The 24,963-nt window shown below is 42.3% G+C and overlaps 1 protein-coding gene across 1 annotated transcript in view; it reads left to right on the forward strand.

Annotated features, from left to right (window-relative positions):
• The first annotated feature begins 795 nt into the window (after positions 1-795).
• FAM237A (family with sequence similarity 237 member A) overlaps positions 796-24,963 on the forward strand; it is a 66,521-nt gene continuing 42,353 nt past the window's right edge. The window contains exon 1 of the mRNA XM_044304908.1: positions 796-853. The gene's annotated coding sequence lies outside the window, so the exon portion shown is untranslated. The remainder of the gene's footprint in view (positions 854-24,963) is intronic.

The following is a 24,963-nucleotide window of genomic DNA, read 5'->3' on the forward strand; positions in this document are numbered from 1 at the left end:
CCCTAACAGCCTGTCCCTGCTCCTCAAAGCAACCTCTCCCTACACTGGCAAAACACAGAATGTAAAATGGCTGCCAGATCAGCTTTTTTTTATAGGGTGGGGGTATGTCCATGTGCTGAAACATCTCAATTGGCTGTCCTGTCCCACCTAATGGATGTGTCATAGGTCAAAGTTCGTCGCAATGCAAAAGAATAAGGCGCCGGCTGACATCGCCATATGTTCGCATGTTCGGCAAATCGTGAACGCGCAAAGTTTGCAGCTAAACGACCGCCAGGCAAACCGTAAGGCCATCTCTAGTTACAGTAACTAAAAGCAAATGATTGCTGTGCACTCAGCAATGAGAGCTGCCATATAACCTTATTACTGCAGCCAGTATTTGCATATTAAGCAGCACAGTTATCTTTTTATTTGCTTTTGCTGTTTGCAGAATTTAAGCCTTCCTGGTGGATTGTACAAAAAAACAGCCTGAAATAGCACCTGATGACGGAAGTTTGACACATGGGTGCAGTTAATGATCTGACCCCAGCTTAAACCTCAATCACATATTACAGCTAAATGAAGCTATTTGCAAAAGACCAGAGGCAATTCCATATTGTACTGAGCTAATAGAGGATTACCTGGTATTTAGCAAGGAGGAAAAGAAAAATCACTGCACTGAGTGTTCAATGAGATCTCCATATGGGTGGACGATTCTTCCCAGAGCTTTGACGTCCGAGCACAGAAGTCCCGGTCACTCCCCCTTCTTAAAAAGAGCAACTGAAGCCTTTGGAGCTGTGGAGCAGACTGAGATTAAGGGAAAGCTAACAAGTGTCACCTTAGGACTAAAGGACCTGACAGACAAAGACTTCAAGAGGTAAGGATCCAATATACTATTCTCTGTATGATACAGGGGCAGAGGATGCACTCTCTGTAAAGAAGACTGGGAAATAGTAATAGAAGTAGTACAGAGGACGATAAAAGGTGGAGAAGACAACAGAACAATCAGTGGTATGTAATGTATAATAACATCTAGAGAAATAAAGGCGGGGGAGTAGTAATAGTAATAGAAGTAGTGCAGAGGACGATAAAGGGTGGAGAAGACAACAGAACAATCAGGGGCATGTAATGTATAATAACATCTACAGAAATAATGATTGAAGAGTAGTAATAGTGGAAACAGTACAGAGTAAGATAAAAGGTGGAGGAGACAACAGAACAATCAGTGGTATGTAATGTATAATAACATCTAGAGGAATAAAGACTAGGGAGTAGTAATTGTAGAAGTAGTACAGAGGATGATAAAAGGTGGAGGAGACAACAGAACAGTTAGTGGTAGGTAATGTATGATAACATCTAGAGAAATAAAGACTGAAGAGTAGTAATAGTGGAAACAGTACAGAATAAGATAAAAGGTGGAGAAGACAACAGCACATCTGTGGCAGGCAATGTATGATAACATCTAGAGAAATAAAGACTAGGGAGTAGTAAAAATTGTAATGAGGAGGAAGAGAAAGAGTTAAGAAACCAATATAAGGGATTATAACCCAGGGTTCATTATAATATCTTAAAGAGGTGAAGAGTGGTGAACAGTAGAAGTTGAAGCAAAGAGAACAGGAAAGAGTTAAGAGAGTATAGCAAGTGCAGAATACCATTAACAAAAGTGACCAGCGGCATAGAGAGGGTTACAGCCAGTACCATTGTATGACAGAGGCAAATTACCGCACAAAGCCTTTAGAGGAGGATGAATGAATGAAAGAGGTAAGATATCAGTAGACGAAGGATATACAATTCAGGGGATGTACAGTAACTTATAAGGAGAGGGAGACATGTAGAGAGTGCAGAGGGATGTATACTGTGTAGTACCAAACATAATCACACCGAGAAACACATGGATTCCTTGAGTGCAGGGGGCCAGCCAGGCTGGGTTCACATCACAGTTTCATTTTCCGTTCTTCTGATCCATTAAAAGTACAGGAAAAAAATAAATAAATACTGAATCCTGTAGAAAAAAACGGATCCTGTGCATCAGTTATGCACATTTGGCATCTGTTTGAGCCACTTCTGTCTGAGTTTTTTTTAGACAGGAAAAAAGTACTGCACGCAGGATCAGAAGAACGGAAAATGAAACGGTGATGTGAACCCAGCCTCCGTAAAGTGAACTAGTAGAATTTGGATTGAACAACTACTGACGCAGCCATATGATGTAAGCGGGTAGAATCAGCACCATGGACAGAGACACAGACACAAAGGAGGTCAGCAAGGGTAGGGTCACAAGGAGTTTCCTTTGGAGGAGGTTTTGAGGCAGATTTTACTGCAGGTTTTTCAGCCATAGTCAAAACTGAATTCAAAAGAACTTGGAAATATAAAGGGAGGATTAATACTTCTTCCTGAATTATCCCCTTCTAGCTTTGGCTAAAAAAACCTGTAGGGAAATCTGCCCCAATACCTCCTCCAAAAAACTGTCTGAACCAACCGCAAATGTGATAGAAACTGTTGCATAATTACATCAGACTGCTGTGATCTAATATCTAGCTAGGATTTTATAGAAGAAACGTGTATGACATCCAGTAAGTTACTTGCATAACTTTAGTTTGTAGGTTTATGTGTGACTGATTCATACAAAGCTTATTTTTATGACATTCTCATAGACTAAGCATGGATGAGTGATAACAGCGTATATAATACTAGGATTCTACCGCTGTACAGTATCTGTGATTTATGATGTGCTCTTAGTCTCAGGAGCAGTTCTGTGTAACTGCCTTACCATAGATAGCACATTGTAATCTAGTAAAAGGGACATGAAAATCACAACATAAGAAACAACTCTGTGGTGATACATGTATTCTGCGCGTTCTGCATATAGAAGGAAGCAAGCAAACAGAAAAGATTGTCTCAACACTGAAAATGACTCCGTCAAGGGTAAAAAAAAAACAATGCATAATCTCTGGTGATTGCTACATCATTATTCCCCTTCTGCACGTCTGAAAAAACAAATGCTTATGGCTATGTAACAATATACGGCATGAGCATATATTAAAATATATGAAGAATGCAGCACGGAAACTGCTTTGTGCTGTATTGGAGAGAATTATCTCTAGTAGGTTATGATCAGATAATAAAAAACTCTACACTACATCCTCTTTGGCTTCTTTCTATCTAAATAGACAGCCTGGAGACAAATACGCAAAGTGCTATGGTAAAGTAATCTGTTCTGTCTGAAAATAGAGTATATTTTTCAGATTTAAGCACATCTGTTTATTTCCTGTACAGTAATTGAGCCATTGGAGATTAGATAATCTACAATCTCTGAGGATTTTCATCATTAAAACTACTTCTTTAAATGTGTGAATGACACCTGTCCACATTCTCACCAATTAGCTGATCGATTGTATGCTGTTTGCATACTGTTACTGACTGTAAGTAGTCTTAAATACAGAGTCCTTCATCTGGCCTCATTTCTGATGGTCTGTTATTTCACAATTGCAGAAATGATGACATTCGTCTACAAATGCTGAAGCCTGAGTTCAGCTTCATTTTTACTTCTCAATTTGGGATCCACTAATAATTAAAAAGCACAAAACCCTAGAACAAAACTGGGAGCTGTGAAGTAGATCCTTAGATGCTACTGCCGATGTACATCAGTATATAGATGCCACACAACATTAATTCATAACTACTGTTATTGTGCAAGCATTAGGAATATTGAGATGTACTGACTTATTATATATCCTAATTACAGTATACAATGCGGGAAAGAAAATATCCCATGATTAGTGTTACTGCATTAGTACTAGCTACAAGATGTTTGACTTTACTATTGTAATTATTCATTTGGGAACCATTTTTACAGAGTGTGAACCTGATCATGTTTGAGAAACAGCCCGACCACAGCGGGCTCCGGTAGTTGATCTTCTTGCTCCCATAGCATCACCAGTATTTCTGCACCATCACTGTTTTCTGGATTCTACTGGGAATGTGTTTCCTTTTTTCAATGCTTGTTTGTCTGACAGATAGTTGTTAGGTCTAACTGAAGAGATTTTTTAAAGTAACGTACCAGGCAAAACCGATACTCTGTGGTATGTTTATTGAAAAACCACAAGGGAGTGGTACATGGCACAGACACACACAAAAAAAGAATCCCTGTGCCATGCATTGCCTCCTCCAGCCCTGCACCAGACATAACACAATATATCAGTTTGCCTGCACGGAACATTACACCACACTATTGTGAAGGTTTTGGAAAACTTGATTCCATTAACTGGACCCCAATACCCCTGAGATCAACATCTTCCTAATGGATAGTCCCCAAATTCCATGAACAGCAGATTTTAAAAGTCAGATTTTGTCAGATGAGCCAATTACACCAGCCATTTTATGTTAAAGGGGTTTTCCTGGAGTAAATATTGATGGCGATGGGGGTCCACCTCCCTACGTTCCTGCAGATCAGCTGTTTAAGGAGGCTGCAGTGCACCACTCAGTGCTCTTCCTAGGCCGGTGATATAATGTTCAGTGGTCATGTGGCCTATGTGTAATTATTTATTTTACTCACATATAGTGAATAGTCCTGAGCTGTAATACCAAGCACAGCCACTATATGATGTAAGGCGCTGTGATAGGTATGCTGTGAGGAGGCCACGGGGCTCTGATGAGCACTGTGGTCCTTTCAAACAGCTGATCAGTGGGAGTGCCAGGAGTCGGACCTCCATTGATCTGAAATTCATGATCTATCCTATAAATTAATATTGTACTCCCTGAAAACCCCTTTAATGTAATGATTAGGACTGCCATATCAGCTACTGACAGCAGAGTGAAACACTTGTCAAACTTTAGGCATCGAGACAATAGGATAAGCTTTGCAGATATTCATTCACGATGCTTAACTACCAGATATCTACTTTATGTATGTTAGGAGGAAATTTTTTGAAGATCATGGACATTAATGTTCCATCTATCTATCTGAACAATAGTTACAGTGTCATGTCCATGTGCTACCGATTTGGAAACTTTCCAGTGCACGATAGCTATACTTCACTTGCTCTTTCTAGTTTATTGACACAACGCTCTTTGTACATTGAATTTAAACTTTGAGGCAAAGGTTATGTTTGCAGGTATATACACTCACCTAAAGAATTATTAGGAACACCTGTTCTATTTCTCATTAATGCGATTATCTAGTCAACCAATCACATGGCAGTTGGTTCAATGCATGTAGGGTTGTGGTCCTGGTCAAGACAATCTCCTGAACTCCAAACTGAATGTCAGAATGGGAAAGAAAGGTGATTTAAGCAACTTTGAGTGTGGCATGGTTGTTGGTGCCAGACAGGCCGGTCTGAGTATTTCACAATCTGCTCAGTTACTGGGATTTTCACACACAACCATTTCTAGGGTTTACAAAGAATGGTGTGAAAAGGGAAAAACATCCAGTATGCGGTAGTCCTGTGGGCGAAAATGCCTTGTTGATGCTAGAGGTAAGAGGAGAATGGGCCGACTGATTCAAGCTGATAGAAGAGCAACGTTGACTGAAATAACCACTCGTTACAACCAAGGTATGCAGAAAAGCATTTGTGAAGCCACAACACACAAAACCTTGAGGTGGATGGGCTACAACAGCAGAAGACCCCACCAGGTACCACTCATCTCCACTACAAATAGGAAAAAAAGGCTACAATTTGCACAAGCTCACCAAAATTGGACTATTGAAGACTGGAAAAATGTTACCTGGTCGGATGAGTCTCGATTTCTGGTAGAGTCCGAATTTGGTGTAAACAGAATGAGAACATGTATCCATCATGCCTTGTTACCACTGTGCAGGCTAGTGGTGGTGGTGTAATGGTGTGGTGGATGTTTTCTGGGCACACTTTAGGCCCCTTAGTGCCAATTGGCCATCGTTTAAATGCCACGGGCTACTTGAGCATTGTTTCTGACCATGTCCATCCCTTCATCACCACCATGTACCCATCCTCGGATGGCTACTTCCAGCAGGATAATGCACCATGTCACAAAGCTTGAATCATTTCAAATTGGTTTCTTGAACATGACAATGAGTTCACTGTACTAAAATGGCCCCCACAGTCACCAGATTTCAACCCAATAGAGCATCTTTGGGATGTGGTGGAACGGGAGCTTCGTGCCCTAGATGTGCATCCCTCAAATCTCCATCAACTGCAAGATGCTATCCTATCAATATGGGCCAACATTTCTAAAGAATGCTATCAGCACCTTGTTGAATCAATACCACGTAGAATTAAGGCAGTTCTGAAGGCAAACACTGTATTAGTATGATTCTGGTATAAAAGTCTGTATGATTTATTACATAGGGGTTGGTTATCTGGTACCTGTAAGAAATTGGCTTAAGCAGGAAATAACATAAAAAAAAACAACCATAGCTTAATTGTTCAACTCTTCACTGCTCCAGCCTTGCCACTCCAGTAGTCTTTGCCAGGCCTGCAGTGGTGATGTCTCATGCCGTACATTAGTGATGGCCGAACATCGCGAACGTGGTCAAATGTTCATGAACCGCAAGTTCGCTGTGGGTGGATTAGGCGGATTATAGCTTGCTGCTTTTCCAAGACTGCTTTACCAAGAGCTGATCTACAAGAGCATTGGAGATATTCAGGAGATACTCAGGAGGTAATCTGGAGGTGGATACAATCTAAACAAGTAAGATTCGTTTGTTTAAAATCTTTCCCCTCTTTACAATGGCAGACCTGGTTCTGTGCAGGAATTGTTGTGCTTTTATTTCAGGTTCCACTCTTCAGAGGTTTGGATACTGTCTGATCTGTAGACAGCTCTCCATAATGCAGCAGGAAATTACCTTTTTGAAATATGAGATTTTTAAATTAACCACTAAACAAACTCAGGCTGAGAACATTGCAATGCCACTGCCACAGAGGCCCCCTAGAAATGGAAGATGGGTTACTGTAGGTTCTGGTAGACTGACAGTTGTGGATTGAAGGCATGTCCCACAGTCTGTGGCTCTCCATAATTCATTTGCAGCACTTTCAGAGTGCAAGAGCAACATGGAGGGTGGCTCAAGCACAGTGGGTGAGAAACAATCATCTCCCATGCCTAAAGTATGTCAGACTGCAGCCAAAGACAAAAAGGAGAAGGTGAGGATTGATAGTAAGCAGCTGTTGGTGGGCGATTCCATCATAAGAGGTGTGAAGTTTGAGGAGAATGGTGTTGTGAGATGTCTCCCTGGTGCTACCGCTAGCAGGGATAGACGACGGATCCTTAATATTGTTAGGCAAGCAAAGCAGGAAAGGGAAGTGGATGTTATTCTCCATCTTGGGACAAACGATCTGGCTTGCAATGAGGTTTCAAAGGTGAAAGAAGCTTTTCACACACTTGGAAAGGAAAAACGGGAGGTTGCATAAACTGTTTCATTTTCTGCAGTTTTTCCTGTGCATAACCTTCAGCATGACAGGAAGATGCACATTAATGAATTCAATGTATGGCTTGGTGAATGGTGTCGGAACCAAGGGTTTGGCTTTGTGTCTCATGCTAGCTCTTGTTGGAATGGAAAAGAACTGTACAAGAAAGATGGTTTGCATCTTTCTCTCAAGAAAACGAATGTCCTCGGTGAACAGTTCCAAGTATTTGCTAAGAAGCATTTTAACTAGGAAAGGGGGGCAAAATAGTGATAATCCAGCAGTCCAACTGCCCCCCGGAACAATGCCAGAAGAGGCCAGTAGCACAAAGGTTAAGAAATGACAAGCTCAGAGTCTTGTCTACAAATGCTTGCAGTCTAGGGAATAAGATCAATGAACTTGAGGCTATAATGGCATCTGAGAATATAGATGTAGTGGCTGTTACTGAGACGTGGTTCAAGGGGAGTAATGACTGGGATATATCAATACCAGGGTTCTCTCTATACAGGAAAGACAGAGAAGGCAAGAAGGGGGGAGGGGTGGCATAAAATCTAATTTGATACAAGTTAGCGAGAACAATTTAGAGTCAGTTTGGGTTACCTTGCAGCTTGATAATCATAAGGTAACTCGTGTAGGTGTGATATATAGACCACCTAGCCAAATCAAAGAATTTGATGATCTACTAGTTGAGGAAATAGCTAAAATGACATTGAAGGGGGAAGTTATCATTATGGGAGACTTCAATCTTCCAGATGCAAACTGGAAAACCAAAATTGCTAGTTCTGCCAGGAGTACAGATATTCTAAATTCCCTACTGGGATTATCTCTACAGCAAGTAGTGGAGGAGCCAACCCGGAAGGAGGCCATTTTAGATTTAGTATTCACAACTGGGAATTTGGTATCTGATATTACTGTAGGGGAAAGCTTGGGATCAAGTGATCACCAGTCAGTGTGGTTTACTATAAGTACAGTGACTGAGTCAGACCACACAAAAACAAAAGTTTTAGATTTTAGAAAAACAGACTTTTCTAAAATTAGATTAGTGGTATATGAGTCCCTATCAGACTGGAACAGTTTCATTGGAGTCCAGGAGAAATGGGACTACTTAAAAGTGGCACTATTGAAGGCAACAGAAAAGTGCATTAGGCTTGTCAGTAAAAGCAAAAAAAGGAAGAGACTACTGTGGTACTCAGCAGAAGTGGCCAAAATCATTAAAAACAAAAAGATAGCATTTTGGAATTATAAAAAAACAAACAAAAAAAAACGAGGATGACAGACAAATTTATAAGATTAGGCAGAGAGAGGCCAAACAAGTTATAAGAGCTTTTAAAGCACAGGCAGAAGAGAAATTAGCTCAGTCAGGGAAAAAAGGCGATAAGGCATTCTTCAGATACATAAATGAAAAAAGGAAACTAAAACAAGGAATTACCAAATTAAAAACAAAAGAAGGAAGGTATATGGAAGAAGATAAAGAATTAGCTGACTGCCTCAATGAATACTTCTGTTCAATTTTTACAAAGGAAAATTAAGAAGGACCTCAGTTAGGAAAGAAGACTAATGAATCTTTTGATGCATGTGTCTTTACAGAGGAAGTAAACTGTCTAAAATTAATACAAATAAGTCACAGGGGCCTGATGGTATACATCCAAAGCTATTAAAAGGCTCAGCGGTGAACTAGCAAAGCCATTAACAGATTTATTTAACCAATCACTGGCAACAGGAGTCATCCCAGAAGATTGGAAATTAGCAAATGTTGTGCCCATTCACAAGGAAGGTAGTAGGGAGGAATCGGGCAACTATAGGCCAGTAAGCCTGACATCAATAGTGGGGAAATTAATGGAAAGCATTCTTAAGGAGAGGATTGTGGAACATCTAAAATCCCATGGATTGAAAGATGAAAAACAGCATGGGGTTACTTCAGGGAGATCATGTCAAACTATTCTTATTGAGTTTTTTGATTGGGTGACTAAAATAATAGATGGAGGAGGTGCAGTAGACATCACTTATCTAGACTTTAGTAAGGCTTTTGATACTGTCCCACGTTGAAGGCTTATCAATAAAGTGCAGTCTTTGGGCTTGGACTCCCATATTGTTGAATGGATTAGGCAGTGGCTGAGGGACAGGCAACAGAGGGTTGTAGTCAATGGAGTATATTCAGACCAAGGTCTTGTTACCAGTGGGGTACCTCAGGGATCTGTTCTGGGACCCATATTGTTTAATATCTTTATCAGCAAAATTTCAGAAGGCCTCAATGATAAGGTGTGTCTTTTTGCTGATGACACAAAGATTTGTAACAGGGTTGATGTTCGCTTGTTCAGCAAACTGCGAATGAGCAAAGCTTGCCGCGAAACGACCACCGGGCGAACCGCAAGGCCATCTCTACCATACATGCACTGTACTCAATCTGTTATATTTCTACCTACCAGCGCCAGTGTAAGTTTATACCGTAAGGTAACTACATTCTATCAATTTTGTACCCTGGGCGGCAGCAGCAAAGCCCGTTATATACACTGTGCAGCGGACCTCTAACTGGAGGTTGGTGGATTTTTTGTATGGGAGCGCGGGAGTGCTCTTGATTCTCTCTGAAACATTCACTAGAACAGTTGACAAACTGTTTGATGCTTTATTTTTCACCAGTGGTACAGATTTAGCCAAGCTAAACTTGATGGTTAGCGCGTTAAACAATGGCAAAAAAATATTAATTGACTTTTTTAATGGATTTCAATGGATTTTGTCACAAGATAACACTGACATTTTTTAGCGGAGTCAGTTTTAGCTTGGCTACTACATCTGTATGTGATGTAAAGTTTATTTATCCATCAATGATGGTTTCACAGCATGTATATCTGGAACTGATGCACTTCACGCAGCCAGCAGTAGCATCACTAGAAGTAGCTGTATCCTCAGTCTCTGGATTGAGGGCATTGGGGCGAGTAAGCCCTACTAAATGTTACTATTGTTTTGAGAACAGGGTCACTGAGAAAAATAGACCAATGTTTGTGTAGAATCTGCTTGAGCTACTGGATTGTAGGTAGAAATAAACTGAAAATCCTGAAATTGGGTGGCCGATTTATTGGAATGAAATCTGTCGGCCTGGGAAAGACCCTTTACTTTATGAGGTCACAATGCTTTTAGGGTGGCCTCTTGCTAGAAATCTTTTTTCAATGATCTTAGATTGAATTTTAAAATCCAAATGGCTGGTGCAGTTCTTCCCAATTCTTTTAAACCGCCCATATGGGTCATTCTTTAGCCATGGAGAGTAATAGCCACTACTATACTGTATGTAGCTGTTAAAGGGGTTGTCGGGGTTCAGAGCTGAACCCGGACATACCCTTATTTTCACCCAGACAGCCCTCCTGAGGCTAGCATTTGAGCATCTCATGCTCTGATGCACTCCCTTTCCCTGTGCTAAATTGTGCAGGGCACAGGCTCTTTTGTTTTCAATAACACACTGCCGGGCGGTAACTTCCACCCGGCAGTATGATCGGTGACGTCACCGGCTCTGAGGGGCGGGCTTTAGCTCTGCCCTAGCCATTTTACTGGCTAGGGCAGAGCTAAATCCTGCCCATCAGTGCCAGTGACGTCACCGGGGTTCCTGGCAGCCCCATGGAGAGCCCCGGTACGTCACCGGATCTCCAAAAAAATGCCTTCGCCCTGCGCAATTTAGCGCAGGGCAAAGGAGAGCATCGGAGCATGAACTGTCATGCTCATGTCAGGGGGGCTGCTGGGGTGAAAATGGAGGTATGTCTGGGTTCAGCTCTGAACCCGGACAACCCCTTTAAAATCCACACTTAAAAAAAAGGTTCTGGTAAGAATAGGTTGATCAGGACTTTTTAATATCTTCAAGTGCAAAATTTCAATTTTAGAGTAGGAGAAGTTGGGGTTGGACTGAAGTCCCCAGTCATTTGCATTGAGATTAGTGTTAGGAGAATCAAGCTTCAGTTCCGTCTCCGTATGTCATTAAAATGTATGGGTTCTGGGAAGGTGAATTTGCGAGACTTTGGTGAATAATTTTGGCCATTGATTTTTAAACTTAAAGAACATTTTAAAACTTGGATTCAAAGTCAGCTTTGGTATAGGCCAGTACCTCGGTACCAAAGCCGACCGGATCCAAATTTGAAAATGGTTTTCAAGCTTAAAAATCAAAGTCTGAAGTTATTCACCAAATTCCTGCAAGACTTCGGTGATAACGAATTTTCCTAGCTGGAGCCAATACATTTGAATGCTGTACGGAGACTAATCTCCATACAGCATTCACATAAAGTTTTGAACAAATCAAGTTCAGATCTTGAATACAAAGCTTGATTCGCTAAACCCTAATTGAGATATTGCATACATTCTAGGGCCTGCTGTTCTGTGCCTAACCATATAAAGTACAGGTTATCAATAAAGCTCTTGCATATTCCAGTAAGGGATTGAAATCACAGGGATTGTGCAACGTACTGGCACTCAAAATACCCCATGAAGATGTTGGCAAAGCGAGTGCACCCCTAATATTTAAAAACATTTTGTTGAGAATGAATTCCATAGACTTAATTAGGAATTCAATTTGTATATCAGGCAGATTTACACCTATTTTCAGGGTCTCGAATACTGCCCCCAGGCCAAATCCATGGTCAGTATTAGAATAGAGGGTAACTGTTAGCCCAGTTTTAATATATATATATATATATATATATATACAGACGTGGACAAAATTGTTGGTACCCTTTGGTCAATGAAAGAAAAAGTCACAATGGTCACAGAAATAACTTTAATCTGACAAAAGTAATAATAAATTAAAATTCTATAAATGTTAACCAATGAAAGTCAGACATTGTTTTTCAACCATGCTTCAACAGAATTATGTAAAAAAATAAACTCATGAAACAGGCATGGACAAAAATGATGGTACCCCTAACTTAATATTTTGTTGCGCAACCTTTTGAGGCAATCACTGCAATCAAACGCTTCCTGTAACTGTCAATGAGACATCTGCACCTCTCAGCAGGTATTTTGGCCCACTCCTCATGAGCAAACTGCTCCAGTTGTGTCCGGTTTGAAGGGTGCCTTTTCCAGACTGCATGTTGCAGCTCCTTCCAAAGATGCTCAATAGGATTGAGGTCAGGGCTCATAGAAGGCCACTTTAGAATAGTCCAATTTTTTCCTCTTAGCCATTCTTGGGTGTTTTTAGCGGTGTGTTTTGGGTCATTGTCCTGTTGCAAGACCCATGACCTGCGACTGAGACCAAGCTTTCTGACACTGGCTAGTACATTTCTCTCTAGAATTCCTTGATAGTCTTGAGATTTCATTGTACCCTGCACAGATTCAAGACACCCTGTGCCAGACGCAGCAAAGCAGCCCCAGAACATAACAGAGCCTCCTCCATGTTTCACAGTAGGGACAGTGTTCTTTTCTTGATATGCTTCATTTTTTCGTCTGTGAACATACAGCTGATGTGCCTTGGCAAAAACTTCGATTTTTGTCTCATCTGTCCACAGGACATTCTCCCAGAAGCTTTGTGGCTTGTCAACATGTAGTTTGGCATATTCCAGTCTTGCTTTTTTATGATTCGTTTTCAACAATGGTGTCCTCCTTGGTCGTCTCCCATGTAGTCCACTTTGGCTCAAACAACGACGGATGGTGCGATCTGACACTGATGTTCCTTGAGCATGAAGTTCACCTTGAATCTCTTTAGAAGTCTTTCTAGGCTCTTTTGTTACCATTCGGATTATCCGTCTCTTAGATTTGTCATCAATTTTCCTCCTGCGGCCACGTCCAGGGAGGTTGGCTACAGTCCCATGGATCTTAAACTTATGAATAATATGTGCAACTGTACTCACAGGAACATCTAGTTGCTTGGAGATGGTCTTATAGCCTTTACCTTTAACATGCTTGTCTATAATTTTCTTTCTGATCTCTTGAGACAGCTCTTTCCTTTGCTTCCTCTGGTCCATGTCGAGTGTGGTACACACCATATCACCAAACAACACAGTGATTACCTGGAGCCATATATATAGGCCCAATGGCTGATTACAAGGTTGTAGACACCTGTGATGCTAATTAGTGGACACACCTTGAATTAACATGTCCCTTTGGTCACATTATGTTCTGTGTTTTCTAGGGGTACCATCATTTTTGTCCATGCCTGTTTCATGAGTTTATTTTTTTACATAATTCTGTTGAAGCATGGTTGAAAAACAATGTCTGACTTTCATTGGTTAACATTTATAGAATTTTAATTTATTATTACTTTTGTCAGATTAAAGTTATTTCTGTGACCATTGTGACTTTTTCTTTCATTGACCAAAGGGTACCAACAATTTTGTCCACGTCTGTATATATATATAAAGGTTATACTTTAAAGGGGTTGGCCACATTCTGGATACTGTTGACTTCAACACATTCTGGATATGGCACTTACCAATATAGCCTTTGTTGATATTCTGCACCATTTTATGTATTTGTGCTGTCCACACAGAGGACTTGTCCATAAAATGGCTGATTATGTCTCCCCCATTCAAATATACTGAACCTGCCATCTGCACTTCACTGTTGGGAGTTTAGTGCACATGCAGTGTGTGTGGATGGAGGAGTCTGGTCACATGGCCCTCCATGAGCCCCCATCTTATAGACTCATGGACAGCACAGAAGATTTACCTAATAAGGGGACATGGCTTATGAAATATAGCAAACAGCACAGAATATCACAAAGACTATATTAATAAGTGGCATATAGTCATCTTATCTACACATTGGTCACAAGTTGCCAGTAAGTGGCCAACCCATTTAAAATATAATCATTGGTTATACGTTAAAACCGGGCTAACAGTTGCCCAAGTTGAAACCAATATAATTCATACAAAAACTTTGTTGTTATACCCATTTTAGTGAACATGTTATCACATCATACCTTGTAGTTGAAAGACATTTTACCGCAAAATTGCATTGTTATACCTGTGTTAGTGAATGATTACTGCAACAGACTGTGGAGTTCAAAGACATTTTACTGCAAAAATTGCATTGTTATACCCATGCAAAAATGAATTATTACCAGTGTGTCAATACCAGTGTGCAGTGTGTTTGTAGAGGGGAGGGACATTTTATTGTGCCTCTGTCTTTAAATTACAGGGGAAAAAAACCCTTGCAATTTTGCTAGTATCGTTTAATTATCTCTGTACCAAACCTGTGACTTTTCACTTATAGGAAACCTGTGACTTTTCACTTATAGGAAACCTGGGACTTTTCATTTATAGGCTTTATAATAATATATCTGGAAAATGGAAGAGTGCAAAACAAAAGACCTAGGCCTCATCATTCCAGAGCCAGAATGTGGGCTGTAGTAGAAGCAGCAGCCATCTGTCCAGTAGTAGTAGGCGACAGTTCTCCCTGGCACCCCATTTTTATTTTAGATTTTGTACTGGATGGCTCACTCCTCTCTGTCACAGATAATGTGGATATCACTTCTGATTCTGACACCCTGCATTGGAGTCTATACTATTTATCAAGAACTGGCACATATGTTATCACTTTTGCTTTTCTAATCCACAGGGTTAGATGAATTCCCTGCCAGTACTCTTCGTTTGTTGTGTATGAGTCTGCAGCTCACACTAGAATGACGTTAACTTCATCCTAGAGAAGAAGAGGTGGTGCCAGCACTGCCTAGTCAATAGCAAACCTCCCACAACTTTTTCTCTATACACAGCCTATGGGACATATAATACTGTACATTAATATAATGCATAGAATACAGTGACATTTACATGTTAACCACAGCAGTAGGGACACAGAACATGTGTGTGTATAAACAGGGGCAGGGATCTAATTTTTGAATTTTTTGTCCCAACAAGCCACAGTTTTTCCCCCCCTAACACTGTGTTTAAACACCATCTGCGCCCGATAAGGAACAATTTTTGGAAGCTTTGGAATATGAAAAGGCATAACAGGGTGTTTTAAACCTCAGAATGTCATATACAGTATGAATTTCTAGGCATATTGGATCATATTAAATTCACATAGAATCAATTTGGACAGAAATCAATAAAAAAAAAAAAAACATGACAAATTGAACACAAAAAGAATTTGAAGACATTTGCTCATCTCTAGGTTGCATCTTTTTTCCAAACTTTTGGAAAGTTGCATTGATCAATCTTGATTCCTTTTATTTACCATAGCTAACCAATTCACTTTCCATTCACATACTGTACATACATAAATAATTGTTAATTTGTAGAGATGAGCAAAGTTTCGAATAAATCGATTTGGGCGATTCGCCAAATTTCGACAAGAAATTACATTTGTTACAAAGTAATCACGATACATTAGGTATACCCAGGCCACTCTGCCTAATCATATTAATCCCACTTGGTGGCCCAATCTCAGTATGAAGGCTTGGAACTTAAGCTGCAGGGAGATTATAGGAAGAGTGTATCGCGATGTGCATTACATTCCAGTGCACCCACATTTATAGTTAATCCATTCTGTAGGTACTGTGCGTCAGTATTACAGGCAGTTGTAATTTATCGCTGTCTACATCACTGTGCAGTGCACTAAGATTCATAGCTAATTCCTTCTGTTAAACAAAAACAAAAGCATACAGCCACCTTTAGTAAAGCCCATGTGTTCCCCTGCAGGAGCTGTGTCCAAATGGCTTCTTAGTGGAACAAAATAAAGAAATGGAGACAGCGCCAATAAAGTCGATTTTTATTTTTATTTTAATGCATGTTGTGGCAGTCCAAACACATGCTTTTTAATCCCTTTTGTTAGCTGTAGATTTACTGTTCCTCACTATTACAGGTCAATGTTAGCATTATGTCTAATTTATCTCTGTGGACTTGCAACCATGTATTGCCCCAAGATTGAAGTAGCGACCCCAAAAACGAAGCCTGTATTTTGAGCATCCATAAAGCTTCTTTCAGACGGTCAGTATTTGATCAGTAATCATAAGCTAAAACCAGGAGTGGGTCCAAAACAGAGATAAAATGTAATAAAATATTTGCATCTCTTCTATATTTTGGACCCACTACTGCTCAATTTGCATCCGTTTGGGTCATTTACATTTCAAATCATTTCTTTTCAACAAGGAAGAAAGCTAGCCGAACTGTCGTGCATAAGCTCTGTCAATCACAGAGAAGGGGCAGGCAAGGGGGCGTGGTTACCGTGACTTGAAGCAAGGAGGCCGCTGCCTCCGTGACTTTAAGCCTGACTAGAAAAACGCACCGGGCAGGGGATTAAATATGGTTTTTACAGCTTCTGCTTAACTACCTGCAGGAAGAAAAGGATCGTTACAAACACGCTGCTTGCTACTCTAAGGTACTGCTGCCAGCTTGGGATGTTTTTTAGGAGGTGACAGGCACTGGCGTCTGGAAATCCGGGTTGATTAATGATTCCTCTTTAGGGGGAGGAAAGGTGTGTTCTCTTAGGGGTAACTATACCCTCTCCTGCACTGAAGACCCGCTCTGATGCTACACTACTGGCCCAGCAGGAAAGCATGCCCATAGCAAACTCTGCTAGTTGCTGATATATTTCAAGTATGAGTTCCCAGTAGTCTGGTGATCTTGGATGATGGTTGATAGGATGCAGTCCAAGTATTCCACCACCTGCTGGTTGAGGCTGTGCTGCATGTCCTGCTACTGGGTGGTTTCTTCAGTAGGCAGCTGAAGAAAACTGCTCATCATAGACTCGATACTGAAGTTGCTGCATATGGAGCTGGTCATGGCAGTGGAGCATGAGCACAGAGGGTCCCCTGGTCAAACCTTCCTGAGGACGGGCGATGACTCTCATAGGAAGCAGCCATCTGTCGAATCCTGACAATGCAGCTATCACTACATAAACATGACAGCATGCATCTGCCTATTTGTGCAAGCGACTCGGAGGGCCTCCCTGCCTCCATCTCCACTGCATACTGTCACAGTCTGTTGGGGTCCTCTGCATCGTCTTCATTGTTGCTCTCCAGCTTCTCATGCTTCTCCTGCTCCTCCTTCTCCTCTCCTGTCGCTTGGGCAAATAAACCACCTAATTGGTGTTTATGTCCTCCTCCTCCTCGGGGCTCAAATGGCCATGAAATGGAGGTGCCACATCTTCTGTCCCCTCGCCAATTAGTTTCTCAGCATCCCTCAGCACGGCCTTAATAGTTTGTGTCACAGTGCTCCTACCTGCATACTATCGCTCCCTGGGGCTAGGCTCTGTAGCAAGAAAGGAGTTGTAGTTGGCTCCTGCAGGAGGAGGGGGAATTCTCCACTCCCTATGCTATGTCTGGTCCCTTTGGGCTCTAAAACTCAACTGCCTATACAGCTTTCTGCAACCCCTCCCTTGGTAGGAAACAGGACTAGCCCACTACTGCACAAAAGAGGGGAGAATAGAATGGTAAGTTCCATTCTATGTATCTAAAGGTACTCTCCCACCTGCTGGACAACCAGGCACATTACATGAACATGACAGTTTTGGATATAACAAAATTACATTTTACAGGTGGTGGTAGAGTTGGTGGTGCAAACCAAAACAATAGCAGTAAACAGGCTAGCAATGGGAATGTACAAGTGGTAGTGCCACTCTGGGCCACTACACTAATGTAGAAGTTGCACTGGGGTGTATACCTGTCCGTCTGCAGCATTAAGAAATCATTGAGTGCCTTTCTCTGCTCGTACAGGTGGTCAAACATATGGAGTTCCAATGGCTGGATATGTCGCATATCGGGCGATGTTGGGGAAGAGCATTTTGCCTTTGCAGCTTGAGGAGGGTTTGTTTTGCACGGTAAGAGTGGCTGAAGTGCATGCACAGTTTCCTGGACATTTTTAACAGCTCTTGCAGTTCAGTGGAAGATGTGAGGAACCGGATGACAATGACATTGAATACATGCGCCATGCAGGGCGCATGGGTCAGCCCTCCTTGACAAAGTGCAGACAAAATGTTCTTCCCGTTATCAGTAACCATGGTTCTTGCCTCCAGTTGGTGAGGAGACAGCCAGTATTCGATTTCTTTATTGATGATGCGGAGCAGTTCCTCCCCAGTGTGTATTCGTTCAACAAGGCAGAACAGGTGTAGAGCTGTGTGAAAACACCTAGCTTTGCATAGGTGATATGCTGGCAGACCACTGTGAACTGTGTCTAGAGGAGAGGGTGAGAACAAGGTTCAGCTTCTGTGCCACTGGATGAGTGCACGCATACTGTTTTCTTTTCGCAGTCGCCTCAGTGATCGATTGCTGTTGAAATAAGTGACAAGGCATAGGAGGAGCAGCATCAGGAGCAATACAGTAGATGACATTAAAGTCCATAGGAAGGAATAACAGCTTCCTTCTGCTGATGTTGTTGAGCCCTGACTGCTGGAGAGTGCTGGCCAGTGGGAGATGCAGCGATTGCTGCATCAGGCTTTAATACTAAATGTTATCCTCAGTAGCTTCACTAGAGGAGTCCGCAGCTGACCTCTCCTTCAAGTCTGGGCTAGCCTGTAACTGCTGACTGTCCTCACAAAGCTCTTCGTTGCTGAGAAGTGGATCAAAGCCGGCGGCATGCATTATTTGTCTACCAGAAAGAACAGCAAAAGCAAGAGGCAGGTTCAGGACAGATGAGGGCATACAAGCAGTTCCTGGGCCATGTCAACTAAATGTGGTGTCAGAGGAACCCACTGATTCCTGGCTGTGTGTATCTGTTGTCACTTGAGATGATGTTGAAGAGCGAGTCAACCATTCCAGCTGGATTGTTGGTCAAAACACAACCACTGAATGAGAGTTGTTGAACTGTTGCTGCAGCTGCTACCAACCCTCCTTCTTCTGCTCCTACTTTTGCCGGCTACAGCAACATTTTTGCCATTGCCTCTCCTTTTGGAGGGCCAGGTAACTGTATGTTGGCCATAATGTACAGTAACTATATCAGTAATGTAACGGATTAACTAAGAATGTGGCAGCAGTTGATAAATGTAGTGATATACTGTATTAGACCACCCTTTAATACTGAGGCACAGTAATTCTATGTATAAACTAACAGATTAATGGGAATTGTGGTAGCAGTTTAATAAGATGCACATGGTGATATATTAGACTGCCCTTAAATATTTAGGCACAGTAATTTTATGTATAAACTAATAAATTAACTGGGATTGTGTCAGCAGTTCAACAAGATGCACACTATATTAGACTGCCCTTTAACACTGAGGCACAGTAAATCTTTGTATAGAGCAACAGATTAATTGGTATAGAGGCATTAGTTCAACAAGATGCACGTGGCCATATATTAGACCACCCTTTAATATTGAGGCACAGTAATTCTATGTATAAACTAACAGACTACACGGAATAGAGGAAGCAGTTCAACAAGATGCACACAGCGATAAATTAGACTGCGCTTTAATACTGAGGCACAGTAATTATATGTATAAACTAACAGATTAACAGGGATTGTCGCAGAAGTTCAACAAGATGCATATGGCAATATATTAGACCACCCTTTAATACTGAGGCAAAATAATTCTATATGTAACATAAGAGATTAACTGGGATTGTGGCAGCAAGATGCACATGGAGATTACACTCAACCTGCACTGTCCCTGAAGTCTCCCTATGCTTTCCCTATGCTGTCCTTCAGTTTCTAAAAACTGTCCCTGAAGTTTCACTATGGTTTTCCTATGCTGCCCTCCAGTTTCTAAAAACTCCCTAAAATCTCCCTACATTATCTCTGCACTATCCCTGCACTTTCACTATCCAATATTCTCCTATTTATAGCTTTTTGCAACACTGTCCCTAGCACATTCATACTTGTCACGTCTCTCCTTATGCTCAGCTCACAGTGAAATGGTTATGACTGCATGGGAAAGGGCTTTTATAGGGCTGTGAAATCACAGGGGATGGCTGTCACAGGCAGTGGCGTGCCTGGGCGGGGACGCCCCAGGTGTCAGGCTGTCAGCTGTACAGGAGGGTGCTGCCTGAGAAGCAGCACCCGGCCCAATGTCTTTGCAAGGAAGGAGAGCTGTGATTCTCTTAGGAGAAAGGACCTTTGATGACATCATCACCACATGACCAGTAACATATTGATATTACTGTTCACATGGCTATGAGGTAATCATAGGTCCTTTCTCTCTATCAGGAGTGTTGCTGCAGGAGAAGTTTGCCATAATTTTGGAGCTTTTTTCTGTGAAGATTGCATCAGGAAAAGGTGACGGGGCTGTTATGCTATTATACTGTAAGTTACTGTAGAGTGTGGGGTGCTGTACTGATCTACTGTATACTGTGGGGTTCTGTATATTGTGGAGTGCTATACTGCTCTACTGTATACTGTGGGATGCTGTATACTGTGGGATGCTGTATGCTGTACACTATGGGGTGCATTATACTGTGGGGTGCTGTATACTGTATACTGTTGGGTACTGTATACCTTGGGGTACTGTATACTGTGGGGTGCTATATACTGTGGGGTGCTGTATACTGTGAGGTGCTGTATACTGTATACTGTGTGGTGCTGTATACTGTATACTCTGGGGTGCTGTATACTCTGGGGTGCTGTATACTGTATACTGTAGGGTGCTGTATACTGTGGGGTGCTATACTGCTCTACTGTATACTGTGGGGTGCTATACTGTATGCTATAGGATGCTATACTGCATACTGTGGGGTGTTATACTATGTATTGTATACTGTGGGGTACTATATACTGTGGGGCATTGTATACTGTGGGGTGCTATACTATATATTGCATACTGTGAGGTACTGTATACTATAGGGTGCTTTACTGCATACTGTGGCGTACTGTATACTATAGGGTGCTATACTGCATACTGTGAGGTGCTATACTATATATTGCATACTGTGGGGTGATGTATACTATAGGGTGTTATACTGCATACTGTAGGGTGCTGTATACTATAGGGTGCTATACTGCATACTGTGGGGTTCTGTATGCTGTGTATTGCATACTATGGGGTACTGTATACTGGGCAGTGTTATATACTGTTTACTGTGGGGTATTACACTGTATACTGCAGAGTGTTGTACGCTATACACTATTAGGGGTGTTATACAATAGACGTCAATTCAACAAATCTGACCTAGATAAATTAAGGGTATTAGGTTCTCCTAAATAAAAACGCCCCCCCCCCCCGTGGCTGATAACCCCCAATTTACATTTATCCTATAATCTGCAATAGTAATTCCACTCTATAAGTCCTCCGACCACTAAACACTGGCGAGCTATCGTATCTGTGTTCACTCCTGCACCAGGGAAGTGGTTCTGTGCACTGTCACCACTTGTCCCTCTATTGCTTCCTTTTCATTGATTAATCGCATTGATTATATGGTTTAGGTTTAGCACTGACGATAGCCGTCCTCTAAAATCGCTTCATACATTGCCCCCAAAATGTTTGCCAGATTCCTGGCATTCTCAGGGGTAATGGGAAACGACACTATATACATGGCATAGTTTTCTCTTTGCCATAATTTTGCCATAAAAAAAATTAAATATGGCACAACGCGAAAGAGGGGACGGTCGGGGCAAATGGACAGAGGAGGCCCAAGATGGGTAAACAGCTCCTGGCCTATGATATACTTAATCTGCCCCTGCATGTGCGCTCTGATAAGCCAGGGAGCGCACTCACGTCTATCTCACTTGTATGCTCGCCGCAGGCCAAATGGAAAAACCTCCCATCTTCCTTGTAGCTGCTTGCTCCAGTGTTCCTGAGTAGAAAATTGCTGTGCTGTGTGGCCTGTGCCTTCTAGTGAAGTGACTACCTCACCAGTATTGTGTGTGTCACAGTGTGTGTCTGCAGATACACTGCCGCCGAGCTGAGTCTGCAAAAAGCACTGTGGTGTGTGGCAGTTAGGTGTGGTGCAGATAGTCACAGTGGCACTGTGGTGTGTGGAAGTTAGGAGTGATGCAGACAGTCACTGTGGCAGAACAGTGTGCACGCAAGAAGCAGCAGACTAGACAGACTAGAGAGGTATTTTTTCAGTTAAGGGCCTTGCTGCCTTGCATTTTCAATAGGGGAGGGGTGTTGAGGAGTCAGAAATTTACAAGGGGACCAAATATGGATGGGAAAGGACCAGGTGTATTAATCTGTAGGATACCAGTGCCGTACCTGTACAGCACTGCAGGACGTGACTTGAGTCCCAGCGGTGTACAGGTATGGCGGGCTGATTGGGCAGGTGCAGGAGCTGTGCCCGTCCAAACAGTGGCACAGGTCTGGCTGTCACTGTCAGCTAAGCCCCTGCTATCAGGGCAGGATGCATCGGCATCAGTGAAAACTCCAGCCCGCTCTATAAAAATATAACATGATCCGTCCCGTCAGGTGAACCTGTAAAAATAAATATAAAAGCTGTGCAAAAACTGCAGTTTTTTCTACACCTTCCTTAATACCAAGCTTACATTGTATTTTCATAGTGACAGATTCCCTTAAAATGTTCCTTTACCAGCAATTTTCTGTTTACTAGCAATAAAAAATGTTATTTCAAACTAAATAAATATGTCTGCATATTTAAATGTAGAAATAAAGTTTCTTATGGTTTCAGCAGGGGGAAGGGGGGTACCAGAGAAAGTACCCACCCCGAGTGCCAAATACCCTAGGCACTCCACTGGTCATGGCTAATGGGGAAGGGATAAGACCAGATACCACACAGAAGGAATAGACTGGAGTCTAGGCCTCAAAGCTAAGGGAAAGGGATAGTGACCTCCTAGGAATCCCTAGACCTCTCCCTGACTCCTGCCCGTATGAGTAGACCCTGAAGGTGGAAATACTCATACAGCGTAACCTTAGCCCTGGAGACCCTGGAAAGCCCTAGGAGTAGTGGCAGGGAATGAGACTACTGGTTCCTCCCCAGATGAAGGAACCAGCGTCTCCCTGAATTCTAGACAACAACACACAAAAGTGAACAACAAAATGCAAAACAAAATGCACTTAGCTTAAAGAAGAATGGAGGAGCAGGAGATCAAAAGGAACAACACATCAGCTCAACCAACTCCAGCAGGAAATATAAAACGCATGGTAAGCAGTGTAAGAACTAAATAGAGCCTCGGTAATGACCACAAACAACAACACTGCAAGATGAAAACAGAGAGACTGTCAGATACCTTCACGTGCCGCAAGTCTCTCAGATCTTCTCACCTCTGTCATGGGAGGGACCGTGACATTGCCCCCTCTACAGGTGACCTCCGCACATCCAGGGGGGACCTTATCAGGATGCGCCCTGTGAAAGGCCTTCACAAGGTGACTGGCATTAACGTCGGTCACAGGAACCCACATTCTGTCCTCTGGACCGTAACCTTTCCAGTGCACGAGATACTGGAGAGATCTACAGAGAATTTGTGAGTTCACTAGCCTGGCAATCTGAAATTCAAGATTACAGTCCACCAAGACAGAAGCAGGAGGTAAGGAGAACAGTTCAGCAGGTCCAACATATCTTTTCAGCAATGATTTATGAAAAACATTATGAATTTTTAAAGTCTGCAGAAGTTCAAGACGAAAAGCAACCGGATTAATAATGGCAGCGAATTTATATGGCCCTATAAACCTTGGCCCCAACTTCCAAGAAGGTACCCTCAACTTAATGTTGCTTGTGGACAGCCACACAGAATCACCCACTCTCAGGTCCGGACCACTCATACGTCTCTTGTCAGCCATACGTTTATACTTTTTGCCCATTTCCAGATGGAACCCATATGCTCCAAAAAACAGTGACTTATCAGTGGACTCCTGTCTACGGTTATTTATGGCAAACTCGGCCAACGACAAAAATAAAGACCATTCCTCCTGATTCTCCAAGACAAAACATCTAAAATAAGTCTTCAGATTCTGGTTAGTGAGTTCAGTCCGTCCGTTCGACTGAGGATGGAAAGCCGAGGAGAAAGACAATTGGACACCCAGGCAAGTACAGAACACCTTCCAGAATCTGGAAACAAACTGTGTCCCCCTATAAGACACCACATCAGAGGGGATACCGTGTAGTTTCACAACGTTATCAACAAACACTTGTGCGAGAGTTTTGGCATTAGGTAGACCTGATAATGCTATAAAGTGAGACATCTCACTGAAGCGATCAACAACCACCAGAATCACAGTTTTCCCTAAGGAATTAGGCAAATCTGTCATAAAGTCCATGGACAAATGAGTCCACGGTCGGGACGGGATAGACAAGGGAAGTAGAGATCCTGAAGGCTGAGTATGTGTCACCTTGGCACGCGCACAAGTCTCACAAGCTGACACATAGCCCTCAATACAGTTACACAAACCTGGCCACCAGAATCTCCGGGAAATGAGATCAACCGTGGATCTGCTCCCAGGATGTACTGTAAGAAAAGTACTGTGATGTTCTTCAAACACCTTGTGCTGTAGTTCTGAAGGAACAAACAACTTCCCTGGGGGAGAAGAATCAGGTGCATCTCCCTGAGCCTCCAACACCTCTGCCTCAAGTTCAGGATAAAGGGCGGATACAACCACCCCATCAGCTAATATAGGGCCAGGATCCTCTGAATCACCCCCCCCCCATCCCCCCACCCCACCCGGGAAAGCTATGTGACAAAGCATCCGCTTTGACGTTCTTAACCGCAGGGAGATAGGTGACAACAAAATTAAATCTGGTAAAAAACTATGACCATCTGGCCTGCCTTGGGCTCAGACATTTAGCCGACTCCAGATAAGCCAGATTTTTGTGATCAGT

Source organism: Bufo gargarizans, chromosome 8 (assembly GCF_014858855.1).
Source record: "Bufo gargarizans isolate SCDJY-AF-19 chromosome 8, ASM1485885v1, whole genome shotgun sequence".
Lineage (NCBI taxonomy): Eukaryota > Metazoa > Chordata > Amphibia > Anura > Bufonidae > Bufo > Bufo gargarizans.